General features: G+C 41.4%; 1 non-coding gene across 1 annotated transcript; it reads right to left on the bottom strand.

Annotated features, from left to right (window-relative positions):
• Positions 1 to 18,314: 18,314 nt before the first annotated feature.
• On the bottom strand, positions 18,315 to 18,386 carry TRNAM-CAU (transfer RNA methionine (anticodon CAU)). Its single transcript has one exon. It is a non-coding gene; the product is annotated as a tRNA-Met (tRNA).
• Positions 18,387 to 24,968: the final 6,582 nt, after the last annotated feature.

Genomic DNA, 24,968 nt, shown 5'->3' with positions numbered 1-24,968 from the left:
TTGGGAGTGATCCCTTATATAGTCTGCTTCTCCAATGTTAAGTTCCCTAGGAACAAATAGTAACCAAAATAGCCAATTGAGATACGTGCTCCTCAACAGTAAAATTCATCAGATTTGAGACAAGTGTCTCATGTTGACCAAGGATCTAACCACTTGGCCATCCAGTCTACACTGGATCAAATGGATATCCATTTACTAGGATCCATAGTAATCCAACAATTTTGGTATCTCTATGCATAAAACATTTTCAAGTAAACAATCAAATAAATTTCATTTTATAGAAAATAAATAAATAGATAATAATTTAAGAAAAACAAGTGAATGATTGTGTGTGAAAGTGTTGCATAGAGATAACCATAAAATAATCATCTTCCATCAACATGTGGTTTGTCACATGGCCAGTGGATATTCCAATATGTTGAGGATCAAAACGAGGGCCTATGGCCACTCTACCAACATTTCCTTCATTGTGATTGTTAGAATCTCACACATGTCCGGCATAGGTTTTTCATCTATTTAGGACAGTCATGTAATACTACTTAGAGAAAGGGGAAGAACACTATCCTCTTGGGGAGGAAGGATCAATTGAGACCATTGGAAGGTGTGGGGATACCTCACATATTCTTTCTTCTCTTATCATTTTCATATCTCTTCTCTGCTTTTATCTCTTTAGCTTTTAGTGGGTTTTAAGAACTTTTGTAAAATGATGGTAGGTGCCCTTCTTTTGATAGAGGAATTTATTAAAAAGAACAAAGAGAAGATGACACTACATACAAGAGAATCAAGCAACATGCTCTAGGCCTTTACACAATTACACCAAAGATACAACCACCCCTAACTAAGTATTATAAGTAATATTGTCCAAATCATTGCATTAGTGGAGAAAGGAAAGGCCATCAAAATCCTTCAATGTGGATGCACAAGAAAAAGATTGTTCTTTCAATTATGCCAATCGTCCTTTGAGTCTCTTGCTACTTCCCCCTAAAAGATCTTGTAGTTTCTCTCCTTCAAAATGTGCCAACAAACTAAAAAGGTACAAGATTTCATAGGGTTCTCCCTTTCTTGCTAATGCCTCTAGGTGAGAAAGAGTTGATTCAATTGTGAAGGTTACTAGGAATGACCTTTTGCCGCTAAAACAACTTGATGAATTGGTACCAAATTAAGGATGGATATCTGCAATCAAGTTTTTCCTCATGGGGTAATTTAAAATTTTCTATTAGACCTAAAATCAATGCTTTCAGAGGCATTCAAAGCATGAGCCTTGAGCTGTGCCTCAATACAAGAAAGAGAGCAAATTGAACTCTATTATCTCATATAGGGCCTGGTTACTTTTCTCATATTCACCGATTACTCATCTATATCTGTACTATCTATAAAAGTACGAATATATGTTATTGACTTCTGTTATTTTCACTAGACTAAAATGCTCAAATTCTAAGGTTTGAATAATAGAAGGAGCAATGATAAATATGTAATATCGTTTTCTTATTTAAAGTTTATCATGAAACTACACTTCTTTCTCATTTAATGCTTATTACAAAAAAGACACAAAACTCCATTCTTTTTGTTCATAATTGTAAAACAAGTCAATGACAAAAATGTTATTTAATTAACATTCTCATTTAATGCTTGTTAGGGAAAATACAAAAAAAAAGCACTCATTTTGTTCAATAGTTGGAAAACAAACCATGATAATTACTGAAACCTCCTTTGAAGTTCCTGACCATTGCCCAAACCTCCCTTGAAGTTTGCTAATTGCAATTGCCTCCCCTAAACTTTTTGACAGAGTTGCAAGTAGACCCCCTTTGTAAAACTCTCTAACAAGAGGCATGAAAATGTCCAAAATACCCATGTAATTATTATTGAGACCGGTTTATATATAAAAAACAATATAAATTTATGAACAACAAAAAAGGAGAGTTTAAAGTTGTAAGTTTACCTTTGAGCAATTGATATGAAGGGCAAATTTGGAAAATATATCAAATTTAAAAAAAAAAGAGATTAGAAGGGATTGGTGTAGTGATTGATATGAAGAAAAAAATTGGAAAAGAAACATTTTCGTCAAAAGTAACTATATGGGTATTTTGGACATTTTTGTGCTTTTATTAGAAGCTTCTAACAAAGTGTCGACTTCCAACTATGCCCAAAAGTTCATGAGAGATTGCATTTACCATACTTTAGGGGGGTTCAGTAATGATAAAAAAATTACGGGAGGTTTTAGCAATTTACCCTTGCATTTATTTAAATTAAGTCTTAGTTTGGGAAGAGTACAAATACAAATATGTTCAGTGCAAATACAACAAAACAATATAGAATACTAGGTTTTGTACTTTACATATTTGTATTTACTCCTTCCAAAATGAACCTAAAGGAAAAAGCTAAAAGTACATCTTATGTTTTCAATGGCCAATGTTGGGCCACATTAACCACCATGAAGAGATTTCCAACTTGCAAATGGATGAACAATTTATTCTTTAAACTATTTTCTTGTTTTTTTAAATATTTTTAACCTATTTTCATTGGTTCAGTTCTTGATCATTAAGGTAGTAGATGACTTTTTCTTCTTTATTCCCACCATATGGTGGGTCAATTTTTCATTTTCGTTACCTTAAAGCCCACATCATTGGATGACAAGATATTTAGAAGAGTAAGTGATATTTTTATAGAAGTTCATTTTAAGATTTTCAGAGGTTGAAGGAGGTGAAGTTGGATTTATTATATAGAAGTTAATTCTTGCAAAGGTAACAAGAATTCAAATAAAATTCTGGTGAAGGTAACTGATAAAAATTATTAATTTTATTAATGAACCAATATAAATAAGAATAAAAAGAATTTTATTAATCTTGTACCTTTGCAAGAATCTTATTTGGTCATATCTTTATATTAATGAACCATAATAAATGTGATAAAGAATAATTTTTATAGATGTAGAAATATAGAAAATGCAAAAAAAATGAAATATATTATATATTATCATCATCACAAAATTTGTTACGTGCAAAGCACGTACACAAATACTAGTTAGAAAAATGACGGAATAGAATAGGGTATTTAACACAACAATAGCCTGTAATAAATCTCAAAAAACAATGCAAATAAAACTTTCTGATGATCGAATGGATGATCTACGAAAAAGGGGGGAAAACTACACAAAAATCTAACATTTTAAGGTAGATTTGTAGATTAAAATAGACATTCAATCATTTTCTATAAAAAGATGAGATTTCTTACCTTGGTTCAGCTTTCCAAGAATATTTCAACCCTACATGTAAAAAATCACAAAATAACATTAGATCCACAAGATAGAAGTGATATCTGTAAAAAAAATCAAGTTAAACCATCGGAAAGTTTGGGTTGTGGCCGACGAACAACCAGTTCTTCCTGCTGGCATGAGGAAAATGGCGACCCCAAAAGTGGTATGAAAATAGTCACCGGTCATCAGTGGTCACTGGTCATGATTATGGTCGTACCTTAACTGGAGATCAACGGAAATGATGCTGGCGACTTGACCATTGTCGACGCAAGTAGACGGTGATAGTCGGTTGCGTGGGGCAGAGAGGAAGAACTAGATAAAACTTTCTCACGCTTTTCTTTTCTCACCAAGGTCACACGATTTCAGCATGACCCCTCTTCATTCTCTTTGGGAACTTGTGTCCCATAGTTTCCCATCCCATCTACTCGAACAAACACTGAAAAAAAGGGAATTTAATGGGAATATTCCCATTTTCCCATTCCCATCGTAAGAACCAAACACACCATTGTAGTAAAACCACCCTCAGGAGCTTGATATATTTCTTCTTTATTTTTTTTCTTTCTTTCGTAGACTTTAGTATATATAAACCCATCATTATTTGAATATTTGTATATCTTAATATGGAAGAAAAAATATAGTAGTCCTATTAAATTTAATTTATTTTTTGAGGGCCAATTTTAGTCATTTTTATGGGATAATTGTAGATCCATAATTATAAAAGGGTTATTTGAAATTCCTTCTCACTATTTTTAACTCGGGAAAATATAGAAAATTTAATCCCTTTAGGCTTAGTTCGGTTTGTGAAGTGGGAAGGGAGAATATGGGATATTCTGGAATATTCTTCTCTTCGCATGTTTGGTTTATGGGATGCCATGACATGGGATTAGAAAAAAGTGGGATTATATATAAATCCCAATTTTTGGGATGTGGAATACTGGAATCCCACCATTTTGGTGAGAAACAAGTAGGAATGGAGGGGTAAACTTGTTTAATAAAAAAAAACACCTTCATTGTAGTGTTTCTAAGAATTAATAACTTAATATTAGACTCATGACCCATTAATAAATTATTAATTATTTAATAACATATAAATAAAATAATTTAATTAAAAATAATTAATCAATTAAAAACAATTTAATAATTAATTAATATTTCATAATAAATTATTAAAATCATTAATTAAGACATAAGTATTAATAAAATAAAATATTGATAATAAAAATTGAAATATTAATTAATTGATTACGAAGAGAAAATATGCATGATATAAAACAAACCTCATTTGATTATAAAAATAAATAAATTAATAACTTCAATTAGAAATACTTCTTACCAAGGTTTTAAAGTTCTGAAACGATACATCCTATATCTTTTGCCAACCAAAACGCATTTTTTATGGCTTTTCTAGAAACATAGTTTTTGTAAGTGTTAAATACCCCTAAAATTGACTCCCTATAAAAATGTTAGAATAACAAAGTAAAAGTAAAAAGTATTTTATAATATCAAAACACCCAATACGTATGCACATATATCGATACTTTTAACTTTGCTTCTTACTTCTTAACTAACCAAGCACTAACACGAGGAATCAAATTATAAGAGGATGACATATTCATCTATCCAAGATCAGATAATTACCGTTAGGGGTGGAGCTAGGGGGACCCAGGGAAGCTATGGCCCCCCTTATGGTCCAGAAATCTACACACTGAATACATTTTCCTGTGTTAGTTCCTCTCTCTTACTTCTCACCCAATGGTTGGCCCCTCTATGGCTCATCCATAAGTTTTGACCCCCCTCATAAAAAATTCTTTGCTCCGCCCCTGATTACAGTGTACCAAAATGGAGACAAAAAAGGGTTGAGTCTACAACCATGTGACCATCTCAGCCACCAGACTTAAGTACATGTCTCCTCAAAACTCAAGGATAGAGATGTGGGCCTATGAAACAAATCCTATTCAAGGTCATGCTCTTCTATCCTTTGCATACTCTGAAGCAATGTTTAGAGAATTGGATTTGGTATAGAATTAGAGAAGGGAGAGGTTCATGGATGACGATGCACATTTTGACTGTTTTCGGCTTGGCAAGTGACTTGGATGCCTAGCTAAATAGTTCCTAACTGGAAGGTGGCTCGGATGCCAAGCTGAACAGTTCCTAGATGGAATGTGGCTCGGATGCCTACCTGAATAGTGATGAGCTATATAGCTTATTGGGGCGACCTATATAGAGACAGTGTCAGAGTGCTCGGATTGCTTTACCTGGGGTGGGCACTCCGATGCTTAAGTCAACGAACTGGAGGTTTTTGAGAGAGCTAAAAGCGAGAGAGATAGAGAGCTGCGAGAGCTGAATTGTGCATATATTTTCTTAGGTTGGAGGTAAGGCCCTTATATAGGCATTGTTTGGCGTGGGCTTTACGCACCGCATCCAAGATCTCTGGGAAGACGTGCCTAACTGATATGAAGTTCCAAGATCTCTGAGAAGACGTGCCTAACTGATCTGAAGTCCTTAGAGGTAGTCATGCACGTAAACCATTCTTTGCGCCTTATTCGGTTTCCTCCGGAACATTCAGTGTGGGAATTGACTTTCGAGAGACCCGGGAGTGACAAGATGCATGCAGAATTGGTCGGTGAGCATGTCTCGCAAGTCGCCACCTGGACCTCAATTAGGTCGAAAAGCCCTCGAGGGAGGTTGCTCCTCATGTCGAGGTCACTTCAACTGGTACTGATGATGTACCATTGGTCAACCTTGGACGAGGTGCTACTAGCCACCCTGTTGGGGTGCCCGATTTGTGGACGATGTCGCCAGCTAGGTTTCCACCAGGTTGGCGAAGGCAGGGTTCCAGGTTGGTGGTGGAGGCAAGTCGCCAAGTCGACGGCGGAGGCAGGTCGCCAAGTCGGCGGAGGTAGGTCGCTAGGTTGGCGGTAGAGGCAGGTAGGTCACCAGGTCGGACTCCATCATTTTGGCTAAGGCAAGTCATCTTCAAGGTGATGTTGGGGTGTCATCCAACTGTTTTGAGATGCCATGTGTCATGATGTCAATGGATGGCCAAATTTGCCCTCATCAACGGGTAAGAGGTTCAATTAAGGTTGAATCATGATGACATGGCATATACATATACATACATACATATATACACTATATGTAATATGTTTTAAGCAATATATAATATATTGCTTAAATACTATATAATATATTTTATAACTTGTAATACATTTAAATATGATAGATAGATGGCAAGTTCAGCAAATTAATAGGGTTAAAGTCTCTTAGTTTACATTTTTATTAAAATATATGTAATAAAATAATATATACAACAAAGAGTCATTAATTAATATAAGTAAAGGGGTGGATTAGTGGTAATTAAGTTATATATAGAAATAAAGGGTCATGGGTTTAACTCTTATTAAATGAATTTTAAATTTTCAATTATTAACGGACCCTAACAGTTTCATGAAACCATGACCGGCTCATTGATTATCCCTGGTTTTTTAACCAAAAGCAGTTATTAGGTTTGACCAAACCAGTCAAAGTCCCAAGTCATGGTTCAACCAGTCTGACCAATTGGTCCGGTCCAATGAAGAACCCTTCTAATCTAATAGCCACTGATGTGGGACAAAGTTTTTTTTGGTAAGGATGCGGGACAAAGTCCATCTAGTAAAATAAAAATTCTCAAAATTCTCTATGTATGCCATGCAGCAAGCGGGTTTTAGACATTCGTATATAAACCTCCCTCACTCCCTAATTGTTAGAATGTTTGTATATCTTAAAAAGAAAATAAATACTCATATATGGGTTAATTGTAATTTTTAAAAGCCCTATATTTTAAAACCTAAAATATGGTGCTTGAAACCTAAGGCATAAAAAAAGTTCTACTAATGTGTTTTTAGGAAGCCCAAAAGAAGAGTTGCATTGAGGCTATTCCAAAAAAGATACAAGCCATCCTAGACATGGCTCCCCTGTGGACGGTGAAGGAGACCTAAAAACTCACTGGCTGAATAGCTGTCCTCAATCAATTCATGTTAAAATCAGTAGACCGATGTCTGCGTTTCTTCCGTGCCATCAAGAAGTTGAAAGAGTTCCAATGGATGGAAGAATGCAGCCTACCTCACCTCGCCTCCCCTCCTTGCCCGGTTGGCCGAAGTGGAAACCCTATATCCGTACCTCTCGGTCGGGGACGAAGCAGTCAGTTCAGTTCTCATTAGGGATGACATTGTGCAGAAGCCAGTTTACTACGCTAGCAAGGTCCTCTAAGACACCGAAACCAGGTACCCTGAAGTAGAAAAGTTAGCCTTTGCCCTCGTGGTTTCAGCAAGGAAGTTTCGGTCGTACTTCCTGGCCCATACCTAGTGGTCCTGATGAACCAGCCCCTCAAAGCTGTCATCGCGAAACCCTAAACCTCGGGACGCCTGACGAAATGGGCCATTGAGCTATCAGAGTTTGACAGTCAGTACCAGTTGAGGCCCGCAATCAAGGCACAAGCCCTGACAGGTTTTATAGTGGAATGCACCTTCAGCCGAGCCCTTCACCGGCCCCCAGAAGAGGCTGAAGGGGACCAGGTGGACGATGAGACTCAACTCCAATGGAAGCTCATTGTTGATGGTTCCTCCAACGCTAAAGGAAGTGGAGCGGGCCCCATCCTCCTTACCCTAGACGATATCGCCTCAGAGTATGTGCTAAGGTTCGACTTTCCAGCATCAAACAACGAAGCCGAGTACAAGGCCCTCCTCGCCGGTTTACAGCTGGCCAGGGACCTCTGCTCCTCATACCTCGAAGCCTTCAACGACTCCCAGTTGGGGGTGAATCAGGTGAATGGCGAGTACAAGGCCAGGGAACAAAGCGTGTCCAAGTACCTCGCCAAAGTCCAAGACCTAGCTCACCACTTCCAACGCTTCTCCCTGCAACGAGTCTCGTGAGCCGAGAACGCACGAGCTGATGTCCTCTCCAAATTGACAAGTACCTCAAGTGGAACTCCTGGTTGGGTTGTGCACATAGAGAATTTGCTTTGGCCCTCCGTAGAAGAAGTCCAAGTATTCCACGTAGAAGCCAAAGCCTCATGGATGGACCCACCCTATCACCAACTTTCTATCAACTGGACGGTTGCCTGAAGACAGAAACGAGGCAAAGCGACTCAAGTGACAAGCAACCCATTACACCTTGCTGGAAGGGAAGCTATACCGGAAATCTTTCACCTTGCTTTACCTCTGATGCCTTCGTCCGGAGGGGGGCAACTACGTGTTGCGGGAAAATCACAAAGGCATCTGCGGTAATCACCTCGGCGGAAGAGCCCTAGCTTAAAAAGCTCTGAGATAGGTCTACTTCTGGCCTACCCTCCAAAAGGATGCAACAAAATTGGTGCAAAAGTGTGATTCTTGCTAGAGGCACGCCAACTTGTGCCACCACTCTCTCGGCCCTCAGCAACCCGTGGCCCTTTGCCAAGTGGGGCATGGACCTCATTGGCCCCTTTCCTCAAGCCACGGGGGGAAGAAAGTACCTTGTTGTAGCAGTAGACTACTTCACCAAGTGGGTGGAAGCTGAGCCCATGGCCGTCATCACGGCAAAAGCCATCCAGAACTTCTTTTGGAAGAATATCATCTGCCACTTCAGCCAACCTCACATGTTGATAACTGACAACGGGAAGCAATTCGACGACGCTAGGTTTCGGGAGTGGTGCGCCTCCCTTGGCATCAGAAAATAGTACACCTTGGTAGGCTATCCTCAAATTAATGGCCTAGTCGAAGTCACTAACAAAATGACACTGGTGGAACTGAAGACTAGGTTGGTCCGAGCAAAAGGCCTATGGGTCGAAGAACTGAGTAGTGTACTCTGGGCTTACCGATCTACACCTCGGACAGCCACGAGAGAAACTCCCTTCGGCTTGACCTACGACACAAAAGCAGAAATCCCAGCAGAGATCGGTCAACCAACACTCTGAGTCGAAGCATACAATGAAGCCAAAAATGATGAAGCCCTCAGGGCGAATATAGATTTGTTGGAATAAGTCCGGGAGAAAGCGTAGATAAGGGTAGCTGCCAACCAACAACATGTGGCCCGCTACTACAACTCCAGGGTAAAAGAAAGGCATTATCAAGAGGGAGACCTAGTCCTCAGAAAGGTCATGGTCCTCAAACCCGGAGTAGAAAGCCGGGCCCCAACTGGGAAGGCCCCTACAAAATCAAGCGAGTCCTTGGCCCCGACACCTTCCACTTGGAGCACCTAGATGGAAACCTGTACCTAGGACATGGAACTCGGAAAACCTCCAGATGTATTACCATTGATTGTAATACCTTTTGTAACTAGTGGGTAAATGAAGCAAAGTTCCTTTTCACCTCAGTGTTTAGTGCGTGTACCTACTAAGTTCTTATAACTCTTTGGTCTCGCGACTGGCAGGGGCGCATAGCCTCCTCTGAGGACCATATCACCTCGTTGGACCAGCGCCAAGACTTAAAGAATAAGTAGCGAACACCCTAGATAAAAACCGAACGTGTTAGAATAAACCAGGACGACCAAGGTCTCACGTGCCTCAACGCCCCATTTCGGCGGCAACTAACCTCTTGAACCTTCACACTTGGTGCTACAATCAAAAGAAGATAGCCTCCTTGGAGCGTTGCGCTCGACCTTGTCGAAACAAGTGCGTGAGGATACAGGAGCCAGGCGAGCCCTAGCTCGGCCTAGGCCCCTTTGAGCCAGACGAGCCCCAGCTCTGTCTCGGCCACCCCTCAATATGGCAGGCCACCTCGGCTTCGCTAAGGCTAATACTCGGGGATATGGGAACTAGGCAAGCCCCAACTCAACCTAGGCCCCACTGAGCCAAACAAGCCCAGCTTTGTCTCGGCCACCCCTCAATATGGCAAGCCACCTCGAGTTCGCTAAGGCTAATACGTGGGGATACGGGAGACAGGCAAGCCCTAGTTTGGCCTAGGCCCTACGGAGTCGGGCGAGCCCCAGCTCTATCTCGGCCACCCCTTAATACGATAGGCCACCTCAGCCTGCCGAAGCTAGGTAAGCCCCAGCTCAGCCTCGGCCCCACTCTACATTGATAGGTCAGCTCGCTATCTACTTAAGTACAAGGGAAGAGAGTCAGGCGAGCCCCATGCTCCGCTTCGGCCTCTCCCCATCACAGGCCTCTTCGGCCTTGCCTATGTAAATGCCTAAAAGGGTGTTAGGCCAGATAAGCCCCGGCTAAGCCTCGGAGGCTTCGCCTCAGCCACCCCTTCGCTATGCTCCTAACATGAAAAGTAGAACAAACTTAAGGGAATTACACTTGTTTTACGCTGCGAATACTCTTTGGAGGGATAAGGACCCTTCAGAAATGAAGCAAAAGCACAAGTGCAACAAAAACGCAAAAAAAAAAAACAACACAAGGAATTGCAACGCAACAAAAACACAAGCACACAAGACGTCAAAAAGTGCCCACTGAGTTTCATTCATTTCAAGTATTCCTTCGGCTTTACAGAAAGCCTCACGGCCCCTTAGGCCGAATACATATGCATGTACAAAAAAAGAAAGAAAAAGGGAGGAAGCCTAACTTAAGCCTCGCTACCAGATGTAGGGAGCGCGAAGTTGGCAGCCTCTTCAGAAGTATCGGGGATCACCTACAGAGACTCAACATTGAAGTCTGGAAGCACCGCCAGGAGTGCCTACTTGGTGTCCTCAATGCCATCCAATAAGCCCCGGAAGCAGCCTCGGCTAGCTCAGAGGCCCGCTTCTCCACTTCCTGGACCCTCTTCTCAGCACTAGTTGTCTTTTTCGCTCAGAGGCCCTCCTCGCTGCCAGATGACAAAGACGCCGCTCGAACTAGGACAAAAGGCTCTCAACCCGAGTCCTCTCCATCTCTTCCTTGGTGTGGAGATCCTATATCTTCTTTAGCTTCTCCTTGGCCTCCTTGCGGAATTTTTGCTCGTCCACGGCAACTTTCTACATTTTCCTCCACTTCTCCACAACATGGGCGGCCATCTGCAAGAGCTTCTCCTTCTCTGCCTCCAGCTTGTCCATGTTGGCCAGGGTCAACTTCAACCGGTCCCCTAACTAATGTAATGAAGGCAGACCTGTGACGGAAGAAAGCAGTCAGCACAAAAAAATAAGAGGGGGAGAGAGAGAGAGAGGAAGACAAACAAACAAAGGAAAAGAAGAAAGGATAGACTATCACCTCGACCAGGTTCTGCAATCCCTGGTTATATAGCTTCTCGGGGACCATCCCCATCATTCGAAAGCGGTCCCGAGATAGCAGGGCCCCGCTCACCAAGGCCGAGCCAACTCCCTCTTTGCAGACTGAGTCCCCCTCGTGGACCTCCCACTAGGGACGAAAGATCTGGTGGGACCGCTGGGCGAGCTCTTCCAGAGGCGTGGGGGCCGAGAAGGGCCCCATTCGCTTGTTGTACGGCCTTCCGGAGGTGTCACCCGCAAAACTCGTAGCTCGGGCAGTCTTCTGTTGTGGTTGACCCTTTACAGGCCCCTCGATCGTTCTCTTCCTCCTTGCCTCGCCCTCCTCGGTGGGTTTTCTCGGCCCCTTGGCTAGCTGCTGTAGCGCCTGCTCCTCCTACGTCGTTGGGCCTCCTCGGTGGGACCCTTCCCTTCGTGGTGACTTGTGAGGTGGCCCCCTTAGTAGGAGCTGAAGAAGAAGCCCCCTCGGCGAGCGCCTGTGTCTTCATCCCTTTGGCTAGGACTTGTCGAGCCGAACCCCCCTTCGTTGTGGGTGGCACCCTCTCCCTCGAGGCAGAAACATCCTTGGTGGCCCTCTGAGGGGTCTAACCACTAGTCTTCGCCCGCTCCTTCTGCATGGAACGGGCACACTCCATTATGGTCTTTCGTGCGTCCATCGGAAAATCTGCAAACAAAGCAACGGTTAGTACCACTATACAAGAGCAAAAGATGAGGAAGACGTGGAAAAGGATTGTGCGGCTCGTCCTATCGAGGGGGCAGGGTTGAGCCCCGCGAAAACTAATGGCATCTCCTCCTCCACCAAGGGCTGGGTTCGGACTCTTCCCAAGTTGAGCAACCGTGCGAGGTCGTCACTCTCCTCACTAGTAAGTAAGGGGACATACTTCTCCGCAGACAAATGGGGTTTTCTCCACCCCGATTTGAAGGACCAGCCCTCGGGACAAGACATAAAAAAAGACTTACTCTTCCAGTTATGTACGGAAGAGGGATTATCTGCAGGCTTGGACTTACGGGGTTGGAAATAGAAGACACCCACCTCGGAAGTTTGTTTCCTCAGCACAAAAATTGCTCAAAAGAGCTTCGGTGTCAACTCCACCCCCTGGAGTCGAGCTGCCACCAACATTGCCACAATGGTCCCGATCGCATTGGGCGCAAGCTAGCTAAGGGTAATCCCATACATCCTCAGTAGCTCGGAGATCAATGGATGTAAGGGAAAACGAAGATCGAATTGGAGGAAGTACTGATAAACGCAGATCTCCCCCTCCTTAGGAGTCTATGGCCAATCGTCTAACTCAGGCACCCTCACCCCGTAGGACGAGAGAATGAAGTACTGCCCGGTCAGGGCCTTGACCTGATCTTAGTCTAGAGAACCTCTGAACTCTGGACGAGAAGGGTCAGTCTCGGCCACCACCCTGGCAGTACTCTCAACCCTCCTCATGGGGACGGGGTCCGGGTCCTACTCCCCCTCAGCTTGGGGGAACCCCTCGGCCTCCCTCGGCGTCACGGATGCGACGCTCTCACAGGAAGGGTCATAGCCTCAGCAGATGCCTTTGGCTCCCCCAGAGGCTATCCTACCCTGGAGCACCTCCACCTCATGCCGAGGGGGCACGAAGACGAAAGGACTTACGGGGGAAAGGGGAGAAAGGGTTTGAGAAGAGCTCCCTTCCAATACATTCGGAAGTTCATAGCACTCAGGTCCGGAATCCGAGAAAGACATTGTTGATTACCTAGAAAGGAGGTGCAAGGAAAAAGGAACAAAGATGGAGTGTCTAGAATTGGAAAATCTGGGAGCTGAGTTCACTTGAAGAACGAAGACACTTGGAGGCAAAATGACAAGAATTCTACCATCAAAGGCACTATTTAAAGAATAGTGAGTGGCACAGATCTCTCGAGATCCAATGGCTGATAAGCCACCACCTCCACGATCCAATCACAATGCACCACATGACGCTCACCCTCGAAAGACAAAACGATGCGCTGGCAACGATTCGAATTATCACAGATCCAACGGACAAGGAGCACCTTCACACCTGCGATCCAGCCGTGTTGCACCCCCGAGCGCTCACCCACGGAAGACGGAATGCTACTCAAGATGGACCAGCGAAGTCCACCCAAAGCAACCCGCCAGTCTGAGCGACCCGCTCTCACGGATGCGCACATCGGCTCAGTTGGAAAGTCGTCTCGCGCACGGATCCTTGGGCCCCTTCGGGCCTCCCGGCTTCACGGGTCTTCGGCCTAAACAACCTTCAGCTCCCTCTGGTCCTCAGCCCAGACGATGATGCCCGAAAAATCTACGTCGAACACGCAGTGCCACAGATCACTCGCAGCCTCGGTCCGACTCGTGAAGACGAACTAGGAAAAGACGAAGAAAAGGATGCCACTGTAGGGAACACCTTGACTGCCGGGCCCATTGGCGCTCACCATTACTACTCCTTTCGACCGAAGTCGAATTCTTCTCCTCGGCCTCAGGAGTGGGGGGCAAGTGATGTGGGTGACACAACACAGCCCATTCGAGGCTGGAAGGCCCAGCCCACAAGCGCCAAATTAGGGAACGAGATCCGCTACAGTAGGGGTTACCCCGCTCCCTTCGTACGGAACCAACCACATCGCTATCACATGGCCCTACCAGAACTGCTGACGACCCCCGTACAGCTCCCATCTCAAGTGTTCATCTCCACCTACCTCCACACAGCTCAAGTATAAATAGGGGTACCCCCCTCCAGGTAAAGGGGATACAATTTGAGGATCCTACAACTATTGTCATAATTGCTCTAGCCTAGAACTAACCACCAGGATCCTCTCCTGGTGCTCTCTCTTCGTACCCTGTACTAACTTGACCGTTGGAGACTCTGCCTCGGGTTCTCACCCGGGGTCCTCTAACGAGCTCCTGTCTTCCAACAAAGATCGGCCATCTACCTTCGACTTCTATCGTACTCGGAGACCACCCTGCCTTGGCCTCAATAGCCTCCTCTCCGAGCCCTCAAAGACTTCGGCCTACCTTTGGAGTCTAGGGACGAAGTTACCTTGTTGTCCTCGGCCATTCCCAGAAGCAACGCCTCCCATTTTGCCATATCACCAAGGGTTTTTGCCTCAGTCCAAATCATCACAGCAAATTACAATGTCGTGATAGAGGAAGAAACTTCCCCAATGACCAACATAGAGGAAAAGGGACCTTGCCCATGTTTCCTTCTCCTTTCTTCTCAATGTTCTCACAAACAAAAATTTCTCTTCCCACTCCCAAGTAAGCCTAGCGGTGTCCACAGTTTGTTTAACCGAACCATATTCCCTTTTTGTAAACCGAACCGGTAGTACTGGTTTTTTCATTTTGCCAAACTAAAACCGAACCGGTACCACCGATTAACCGGTCTGCTGGTTTCGGTTTTTGACCGGTTCGGTTCTTTGGTTTTTCGGTTTTTTATATTTATAATATATATTATATAAATATATGTATAATATTATATTATAAATAATAAAGCATATATAATATATTATAAATATTATAAATATATATATAATATATTTGTAAATAGATCATTATAAATATAATATAAGTATATATTTATATATATTTATATAAAATACATAGAAAATATATGGCATATATTAAAAATATTTATAAAATATACATATAAATATATATATACTAATCGATTCAGTTAACCGTAAGTTTTTTTATAGGTTAACTGAAAACCGAACCGGTCCTTTGGTTTTTCAAAAATTTCTAACCGAAACCGAACCGATCAGTTTGGTTAACCGCATTTTGTGGTTCGGTTTTCTCGGTTCAGTTCTATTTTTCGGTTTTTCATGGACACCCCTAGGTAAGACCACAAAAACACTGACTTAAGTTCTTATTTCACACTTTTTCTTCATTCTTAGTGTTGTTCATATGTTCCTAGTGGTTGGAGAAGTATTTCATGGAAAACAACAAAAAACCAAGACTAAAATGGATAGTCCCAAGTGAGATGCAGTTTCAAGCCCCACTATCGGCTCTCATCACCTTTGAGAAGAGTTATTAATGTTACTACTCTGTCAGACAAAATATTGTAGTATGTAGGGCTGTTCATAAGAAGACCCAACCCGACCAAACCGACCAATCCGGACGGACCCAATCCGAGTCAGCTGGGTTTTCTTCAGCACCGGTCAGTTTTCGGGTTATAAAAAATCATAAACCGATGATTCGATTCAGTTTCGGTTTTCATGTGTGAAAACCAAAACCGACCTGAACCGAACCGACTTAATAGTTAGTTCCTAGTTAGTAGTTACAACCTATTTAATTACACTATATATCTCTCATCTCTATAGTGTAAGTGGACACCAATTGGCAAATAGTACTCTCAAACTCTGCTCCCTCCACAACTGGATCAATGAATAGGCCACAAAACATTAAGGAAATGTTGGTTTCCTTTGGGAATGTAGAGCCAGAAATGAACACTTGAACAGCAACTAAATCACCACTAAGTAGAGCCGAAACTGACCCAAACCGATCAGGTTGGTTTTGGTTTCAATTTCAAGTAACCCGACCAAGTCGGGTAAACTGACCCAACCCGACCCGTGAACAGCCCTACTACTATGTCAAAGGAAAATTGAAATAAGACCCTAGCGGGCAAAGTCGAGTGATTCAATACTAAAAAATATGTTAAAAACATTAAAATGCCAAAATAATGAAGTTTATTTCAATGACCCTACGGCGTGGCAGTCAGTGATTTACATCCACATTCAATTTCCGATAGGGCGACGGTAAGAAATGTTGCAGATCAATTTCCCTGAAAGTTGGTTCAAAACTTTGTTATACGTACGTAATTTTTTCTCCAGTCTCATAGTTTTGTCAAGAGAAAATAAGCATGATATAAAACAAAACTTCAATTGATTTACAGAAAATTATATAAATTAATAATTTCAATTAAAAATACTTCTTAATCTAGCCAAAAAGTTGAGTCTGACAGACAACCGCAGCCATCAGATCAATGACTGAGAACGATCCTCTACCGCCGTAGAGACCCAAATCATGGACCCCCAGCTATTATGCACGCTCTGATGGTATAGAAAAGATCCTGTTCAAATAAGGTCGTGCCCTTTTATTCTTTGCTTTGTTTGGAAAATCCTTTTATTCTTTGCTTTGTTTCGAAAATCCTTTTTAGGCTTTGTTATTATCGATGTGGGACAAAGTTCATCTACTGCTAATAATAATAATAATAATATTAAAACTTTTTCAAGAACTATTAGTGGTTGAACATTCATTGGAAAGAATGAAGACAACATTAGAGAAGTTCTGCTGTCTACATATAGCGCTGTTTTCAAAACCGGATCGGACTGGACCTGACCGGTTCTGTTTTCTTTCAAAACCGTTTCCGTTGCCACGCCCTGATTACATGGTTATTCGGTTAAGTTTTTTCGGTCTTTGGTTTTGATTTTTAGAATTAGAAATTTAGTTAATCGAATTAATCAAACTTTTTATTATTATATATAATATATAGTATGTAACATATAATATACAATATATTATATGTTATAATATATTTATATATAGGTATATTATTAAAATTCAGCTTTAACCAAAATAACTAAAAATCAAATAAAATTTTTCAGTTTTTCTATAATTCGGTTTTTGTTTGGTTTTAATTTTTTAGTTCGGTTTTTAAAATTTCGGTTTATTCAGAATCGAATAAATGAAATGCTCATCCCTAGTTGTAATTCATTGACCAGATTGTGTGTATTTGGTTCAGTCAGAATCGGAATGGTCTATTCTTATAATCTATTTAGTTTAGACAGGAATTATAATGAGAATTGAAATCACGAGAATGAAATTTCATTCTCAAGGGAGGAGGAGGAAATGACCATTTCCTCAAATGAAAAAATATCATTCCACTAAAAATAAAAATTAGATTTCAATTCCATCCAACCAACTTCCTTTGAGATCATTTTTGCTATTTGAAAAAACAGACAGTCTGGACTGTTTTGGGAGCGTCTACACATGACACCCAGGTTAAATCAGGTCCTCATTTGCCTTTTAAACTAAAAAAGTATTGAATGTAAATATTATTTTACCCATATTCATTATGACTACTTTATGAATGTCAGGTTCCCATAACAGTCCAGGCTACAGCCAAAAATTTTCCACTTCGTTTCACGTTCAATCCGTCTATTGTCTTTTTAACATAGTTGGTGACAAGCATCAACTGCCAAGTGGTGCTTGAACCAGACCATTTGCGCTTGAGGTGACTTTATAAGTATGCAATCTCAATGTAAACTGTGCCATGGTACGAGTAATGGTAGGGGTGTTCATGGTTTGGTTAATTTTTAAAATAGAACTAGTTTTATCGGTTTTTGTTTTTTTCGAATTAAAATCAAACTGGTATCAGTGTTTAATCGGTTGATTGGTCAGTTTAATTAACCACATTTTTTTAGGTTAACCAAAAATTGAACCGATTCTTCTTTTTTTCAGAAATATCAATTCAAAACCAAACTGATCAGTTCGATTAAGCACATTTTTGGGTTTGGTTAGCAAATTGCTGACCTGTGTGGTTGAACTGTTCCAACTGTCCAATAATTTTGGCCATTTTTTATTTTTTTGTCAGAATAGACCATCTGCTCAGTTTGAATGGTCAGACCGTTCGACCCAAAAATCAAACCCCTAATCGGTTCATTATCTGGTTCAGTTTTAAAAACCTTGAGAATAACAATCTTTAGTATTTGGACAAGATCTAAAATACCCATAACTCTGTTCCGTCAACTCTTGAGGTCTAGGAAAAAATTATTTTCACAAAATTACCCTTTTAAATAATAGATTTTTATTGTTTAAACGGTCATTGTGTTATTTACCCGATAAATAACATATCGAAAAGCGGAGCGTTGGTAGCAAAGTTAAAAATTTGGAAAACATGACTTTCACATCCCTCTACAAGTTGAGTATCAGAGCCAGGTTTCGATCCTGGGACCTGTGGGTTATGGGCCCACCACGCTTCCGCTGCGCCACTCTGATTCGTTATTTATTAATAAAAACTAATTATTTAATAGAAATATCGATAGATGAAACCAAATGAATCAAAACCAGTGTTCATTTTGACTAGCAAATGGCAATTGGTACCTTGGTTTTTAAAACCGATCCGAAGACCAAACCGGTCAGGGTCCGGTTATCGGGTTCGACCATTCGACTCGAATGGTCATTCCATTCTGACAAAAAAAATTAAAAACGGTCAAAATCGTTCGAACAGTTAATCACTCAGTTCAGCGATTTATTGACCAAAATCAACATTTTTTAGAAAAAATCCAATTTTAGGGGGAAACGGAACCGGTCACCTAACTGATTCCCGGTTTTTCCGGTCTGACTGTCTGGTCTGGTCCGGTTTTGAAAACAATGATTGGTACAGTAGTTAGGAGCCTACTGAGAGACCAAAGCTTCAACGATAGAACCCATGAATTTCCATTGGACGAGCCATTAGAGCAGCCTTCTGAACTGCAACTTAATCATAATCTCCAGGGAGTAATTGCGCGACCCAGATAATCTAGCCAATTAAGGCTCGTTTGGTTTGTCGGAATAGGGGTTTGGAATTAAAATCGAAATGGGTTATATTCCAATTCCAATTATTTGGTTGAGTAGAATTAGAATTCTATTTGCATTTCTGCTGGAATGGCATTCCCCCATTTGAGGGAATGGCCATTTCCTGCCCCTCCTTTGGAAATGAAATATCATTTGTACATTCTTCCATTCCCAATCCTATTTCTGTCTGAACCAAACAGACTATGAAAATCAAGAAATGGATAATTCCAATTCTGATTCTAAAAGATTTCATTCCGACTCCAATTCCAACTGTAAAGCAAACAGACCCTAAGTTTCCTCTAAATTAAAGAAGAAGCAAAGTCAGTAGAAACAGTACTGTAATGGTTCTGAAGGACGAGATTAGCAAATGACAAGGTGCTGCATGCATTGCCCTTCTGAGGACGGTCATGGCGACAAAGGGACTAGACATACATGCAGTAGCAAATGACAAGGTGCTGCATGCATTGCCCTTCTTTCCAATGGTTTCCACTTTGGACTTGTTTCAAAGTTCACATAGAATGAAAAGGAGACATTTTCTTTTGGCTTAGTTTATTTGAACTTTGAAGCATGGTTTTTAAAAACGAACCGGTCAGAGGTCCAATTACTGGTTTGAATGGTTCGAATGGTTAAACAACTGGTTCAGCGGCTTGTTGACCAAAATCAACGGTTTGAGGGAAAAAGCAGTTTTGGAGGAAAACAGAACCGGTCAGGTGATCAGTTCCCAGTTTTTCTGGTCTGATCACCTGGCCGGTCCAGTTTTGAAAACAGTGCTCTGAAGTGCAAATTTTTCAATAGTACAAATGGGTAGACTGTAAATTTTGATTTACTTTTGTTTCATATTTGACTTTGTCTTACTTATTTGTGGGAAGTAAAATAAGAAGAAAAGAGTTCACATCTGCGCCCCATAACGTCCCACAGCACATCCTTGTCATGCACTGGGAACATCTCCCGATGATAGTATCAGTCCCGATGATATCATCATTGGTAAATATTCTCAATACACGGCAGAAGTGAACTCGGAAGAAAAATGGTGTAATGCCCACTTAATGAAAAAGAATGGTGGTAATTACGTAGGAGGACTACCTGTTAGAGAATGAGGTGGGAAGCAAGCTGTAGCCCCCCACTTTTAGATGCAAATTTTGCATGGCCAATGAACTGAGGCAAAAATATAAATTTTGTATCAAATAAGAGTGTAAATCATGATTTACAAACAAACAGGTGCAAAAACTGAACCAAGTATAAAATTTGTATCCATATCAAATTTATATTACAAACAAATAGAGACAAATTTGTTTCCTACAAAAGCATAAGGATTGATCCTTCCAAAAGTATTGAATATGTTAGCATCCTATAGGCTGTGGCAAGGTTTTTAAAACTGAACTGGACAATGAATCGGTCAGGGGTCTGGTTTCCGGTTGAACAGTCTGACCATTCGAATCAAATAGACGGCCAGTTTTGAAAAAAAAAATAAAACTAGCCAAACAATTGAATGGTTCGACCGCCTAGGTCAACGGTTTGTTGACCAAATCAATGATTTTTAGGAAAATAACAGTTCTGAGATGAAACAAAACCTATCATCTGACCGATTCCCAATTTTCCAGTCCGACCGTCCGGTCCTGTCTCGTTTTGAAAAGCATGGGCTGTCGAACAAAGTTTTGACCCAATTATTTCCGAATCTGGGACTGAAATGGGCCCAACTATGGTTTGGATAAACATGCTGGGCCTTCGAAATTCTTACCATAAACTCCAATATCTTCTAATTCTATTCCATCCCCTTAACAAGAAGTGGTCCATCTCTTATTCAAAAGTGCAAAAAGAAACGAATGGAATAAAAACAGAACAATAACATGAAATTCAATAAAATTTGAAATGGATCAACAGGGAGGCTTTGTAAATTTTAAACGTTCACCATGTTAGGTATGTCATTACCCAAATTTAGATGTATAATCATGTCTGAAGCTGATCTCCATTCGGCATCAATTAAAAAAAGGAGGCACACTATATTCGATTTTATTATATTATTTCATTTTATTATTGCATATATAAACAATTGTATACTTTAAAATTCATATAAAATATAATCTTAAGATTTTTCAATTTTTGTCTATTTTATTAATTTATTTTAATTTTTTATTTTTTTCTAAAATATATAGTGCAAAACCTTGTATTTTGTATGTATTTATACTGTATAAATTTATGTTTGTATTTCTGGAACTGTATAGTTTAAAAAATGTTTAATAGCATCACCCTTGATTATTGATGCTACTCAATTTGAGGTGGTGCACGAACTAAGGAGAGCAACCAAATAATCCTTGCTGATTAGGCGGTGCCGCACTATGTATCCTACAATCAAGAGAAGTCAGAGGCCCCAGGAGTTGTCCCCAAGTAGACACTCTCAAGCTCAAGTTAGTGAAAGGGTGGTGAATGGTCAGGCCGAGCAAAGAGGGTGTTGGTCCAAGCATAGTAACAATATGGGTGCTAGAAGTTGGAATCCCTTACCTTGAGCATGGAGCACCTTTTTATAGCCAGGGTTTCATCTCCTAGTCAGATTAGGCTTCCGAGGAGATCGGGATGGAGCTCTCCGCCAAGGTTACCGGGGTAGAATCCTACTCCCCGGTGGAGCTATCTTCCCACCCCCTTGTTCGTGGTTGAGCTTATCCGTCGAACGAGACAGGGGCCACGATAATAACATAGCTCAGTCGAGTCAAGCCGACGTGATTGGGCGATGATTGGGCGGCCACGTGTCTCTCAGGGCTAGCTCAGCAATGACCCCAACCCCACTCCCCCAATTTTGAAGTCGAGAGATGAGGTTCTCCTGGTTCATTGCTTAACTGAGGAACTTCGGAACTGTTGTCTGGTTCTTTCGCTATCCGCACAATGTTGGTCGTTGCCGAGGAATCCTCCGATCGTCAGTTGCAGAACTTGAATAAGAACCGAAATTTCGGTTCCGGAACCACTCCCCCAATTCTGCTGTCAAGGAGGGGAATGCTCGGCTAGGCTGTTGCGCGGCCGTGTAGCCTTGTCCGGCGTGGGGTTTAGTTCCGGTCGGTGTTGAACATTCTGGTTGGGCCGGCGTTCTTGAGCGGCCCACCGAGGATCTGCGTCGGTGGTTGGACCGGTGTTGAGGGTCGAATCGGCGCAATTAATGGTCGTAACTGTTGCATGTTGGGGCCGTTGCTTCGGTTTCCAGTGCTTCGCACATGCGTCATCGTTCACACCAATTGGCCTTCCGAGGCGTGATAGAGATCATTGCTGACTGGGGGTGGTGTTGGGGTCATTCCTGATCTGGCCCTGAGAGACACGTGGTCGCCCAGTCATCGCCCAGCCACGTCGGCATACCTCGGCCACGTCGTTTTGGCTCAAACCGAGCTATGTTATTATCATGGTCCCTCGTCTCATCCCTCCAGCCACGTCAACTACACACCCCATGGATAAGCTCAACCGCAGACAAGGGGGTGGGAAGACAACTCTGCCGAGGAGTAGAACTCTACCCCAGTAACCTCGACAGAGAGCTCCATCCCGATCTCCTCGGAAGCCTAATCCGGCTAGGCGACGAAACCTCGGCTATAAAAAGGTGCTCAATGCTCAAGGTAAGGGATTCCAACTTCTAGCACCCATACTGTTACTTTGCTCAGACCAGCACCCTCATTGCTCGGCCCGACCATTCACCACCCTCTCACTAACTTGAGCGTCGGAGTGTCTACCCGGGGACAATTCCTCGGGCCTCTGACTTCTCTTGATCGCAGGATACATAGCGCGGTACCATCCTTGTAAGATCGGCATCGCCCAATCAACAAAGATTATCTGGTTGCTCTCCTCAGTTAGTGCACCGCCTTGGATTGAGCAGCATCAATTATTTATTTTGAAAAAGTTTCTCCTTTACTTGTTAGCTACAGTTGGTTTGCATTTAATCTCAATGTGATGTCTTCGCCATTTCAAAATCAATGTTTGGTTTTAGCAAAACGAAGTTGAGAGAATCAGAGAACCATGGTTTGCCTACAACGTAGCTTTCTTATTCAAAAGAGAGAACAAAAGTGACCGAATAGAGTGGTTGCCTGCATTTTACCGAGGGCAAAAACAACATTTTAATTTTATTTTCTTTTAAGTAAATTTATTTAAGTGTACATTAAGGTCAAAACTGTCATTTTCCACTTCCATCTCACTTAAAGTGGATTAAGGGGATGTTTGGAAGAGTAGGTGTTTTTCTTAAAAACGGTGACATGTCGGATCCACAAACAACTGCCTACATGACTGTTTGGTTCAAGCGTTTTTTGAAAAAACGCTGAAAAACAGACATGCATCATAAATCGCATCCCAACCATTGCATGAAATGTCAAATCACATTATAAATCGTAAAATTGACATTTCATGCATCGGTGAACCGTTGCCCCCAACGGTTAAATGATGTGACGCTTACGTGTATGAGAAACAGTGATGAAAATCACCTTACCAAACAGCATTAGTGTTGCTCACAGCCTTCGTGGAAGAAATACTACCAAACATACGAAGGTGTTTTTTTTGTGAAAAATGGGTCTAACAAGCGTGGGCTTTTTTTTTTTAAAATCGGACCCAAAAAATGCCCGTGCTTCCAAACACCATCTGAGTAAATGGACTGGATAGGGGGTATTTTAGTAAATAACATTTCTTTTGTTAACAATAAGGAGATAGATTCTTCTATTTTATAAATTACTAGCAAGAACCCGTGCAATGCGTGGGAAAATCTGAAAGGTGTAATAATTTTATTTTTCATTTAATGTTGATTTATAAAAAATAATCATTGTTAATTGAATATGAACAAATATTTTTAATGAAAGTAGTTTTATTAATAATTTGTAGTAATTTTAATACTTTTTATTATTTTTAAATAAAATTTTGATTAACTTTAAGTAAATAAAAATAATTATAAAAGCTAATATTTTTATTAATTCCATTAATAATTAACAATTATATAGGAATGACAACGGGGTGGGTTTGGGGCTGGGCACCCCATCCCTTTCCCTGCCCCATAGTCAAGACACTCTACCCCATCCCCACCATGTCCTCGATGTCGAGCAAGTTCAGGGGCAAGGTACCCCACTTCTCATCAAGGATAGAGAATCCCCGAATTTCCCAGTCCTGTCCCCAGTATTGGGCGGGTTCAAGTAGAGGTGTAAATTGGGTCATGCTAGGTCGGCACGACACGACCCGCATGTGGCCCGCACAAAGTGCGAGTCTTGCCATGCTGTCCAACGAGGCATCCCAAGCCGTGCCTCACTCGTCTAGGATAATTTGGGAGGCCAGCTCGGCATAGCCCACAGCCTGAGCCCGCATGGGCCCGTGCTGTGCCATGGGTCGGGCTAGTCCATGGGTAGGGACTTGGCCAGGCCATGCCATACAGCAAGCCAAGCTCAAGGCAAGGCACCCACTCCCCGTTCAAGGTTTTTAAAATTGAACCGGATAAGGAATTGTTTTGAGGTCGAACCATCTGACTGTTCGGTCCGAACAAATGACCCGCTCTAACAAAACAATAAAAAATTAGAAAAACAAAAAAGGCCAAAAATTGTTGTCTAGGTTGATGATTCAACCGCCAGGTCAACGGTTCACTAACCAAATAAACGGTTTTTGGACAAAAAGCGGTTTTGAGGTGAAACAATGTCTGATTCTCAATTTTTTCGGTCTAACCATCTAGTTTGATCTAGTTTTGAAAACACAGTCCCGTCAACCCAATATTCAATTTGATGATAGAAATGATCAAAAGGATATATTGAGTATCAACCACATGGTAAATTTCTAAAAGTACACTAAATTGTCTTTAATATTCAAAAATGTAATTTTATGAAAATTTTGGAAAATTCATTGTACTTGTGTAATTTTGAAAATTTATTCAAATTTTTATTAAATAAATTATTTTCTTTTTAAATGGTTTACTTACAGAATTATACTAATTTATCTTATAATTTCTAATATAAACTAACCAATAATTTCCTTTTTCCAATATTATACTAATTTATCTTAATAATTTGTGTAATTATTTGTTCGAATTAT

This window comes from Nelumbo nucifera, chromosome 1 (genome assembly GCF_055504915.1).
Source record: "Nelumbo nucifera cultivar China Antique chromosome 1, China Antique-T2T, whole genome shotgun sequence".
Classification (NCBI taxonomy): Eukaryota; Viridiplantae; Streptophyta; class Magnoliopsida; order Proteales; family Nelumbonaceae; genus Nelumbo; species Nelumbo nucifera.
Note: the sequence above shows the minus strand (reverse complement) of the source record. Positions and strands in the feature narration are given on the sequence as shown.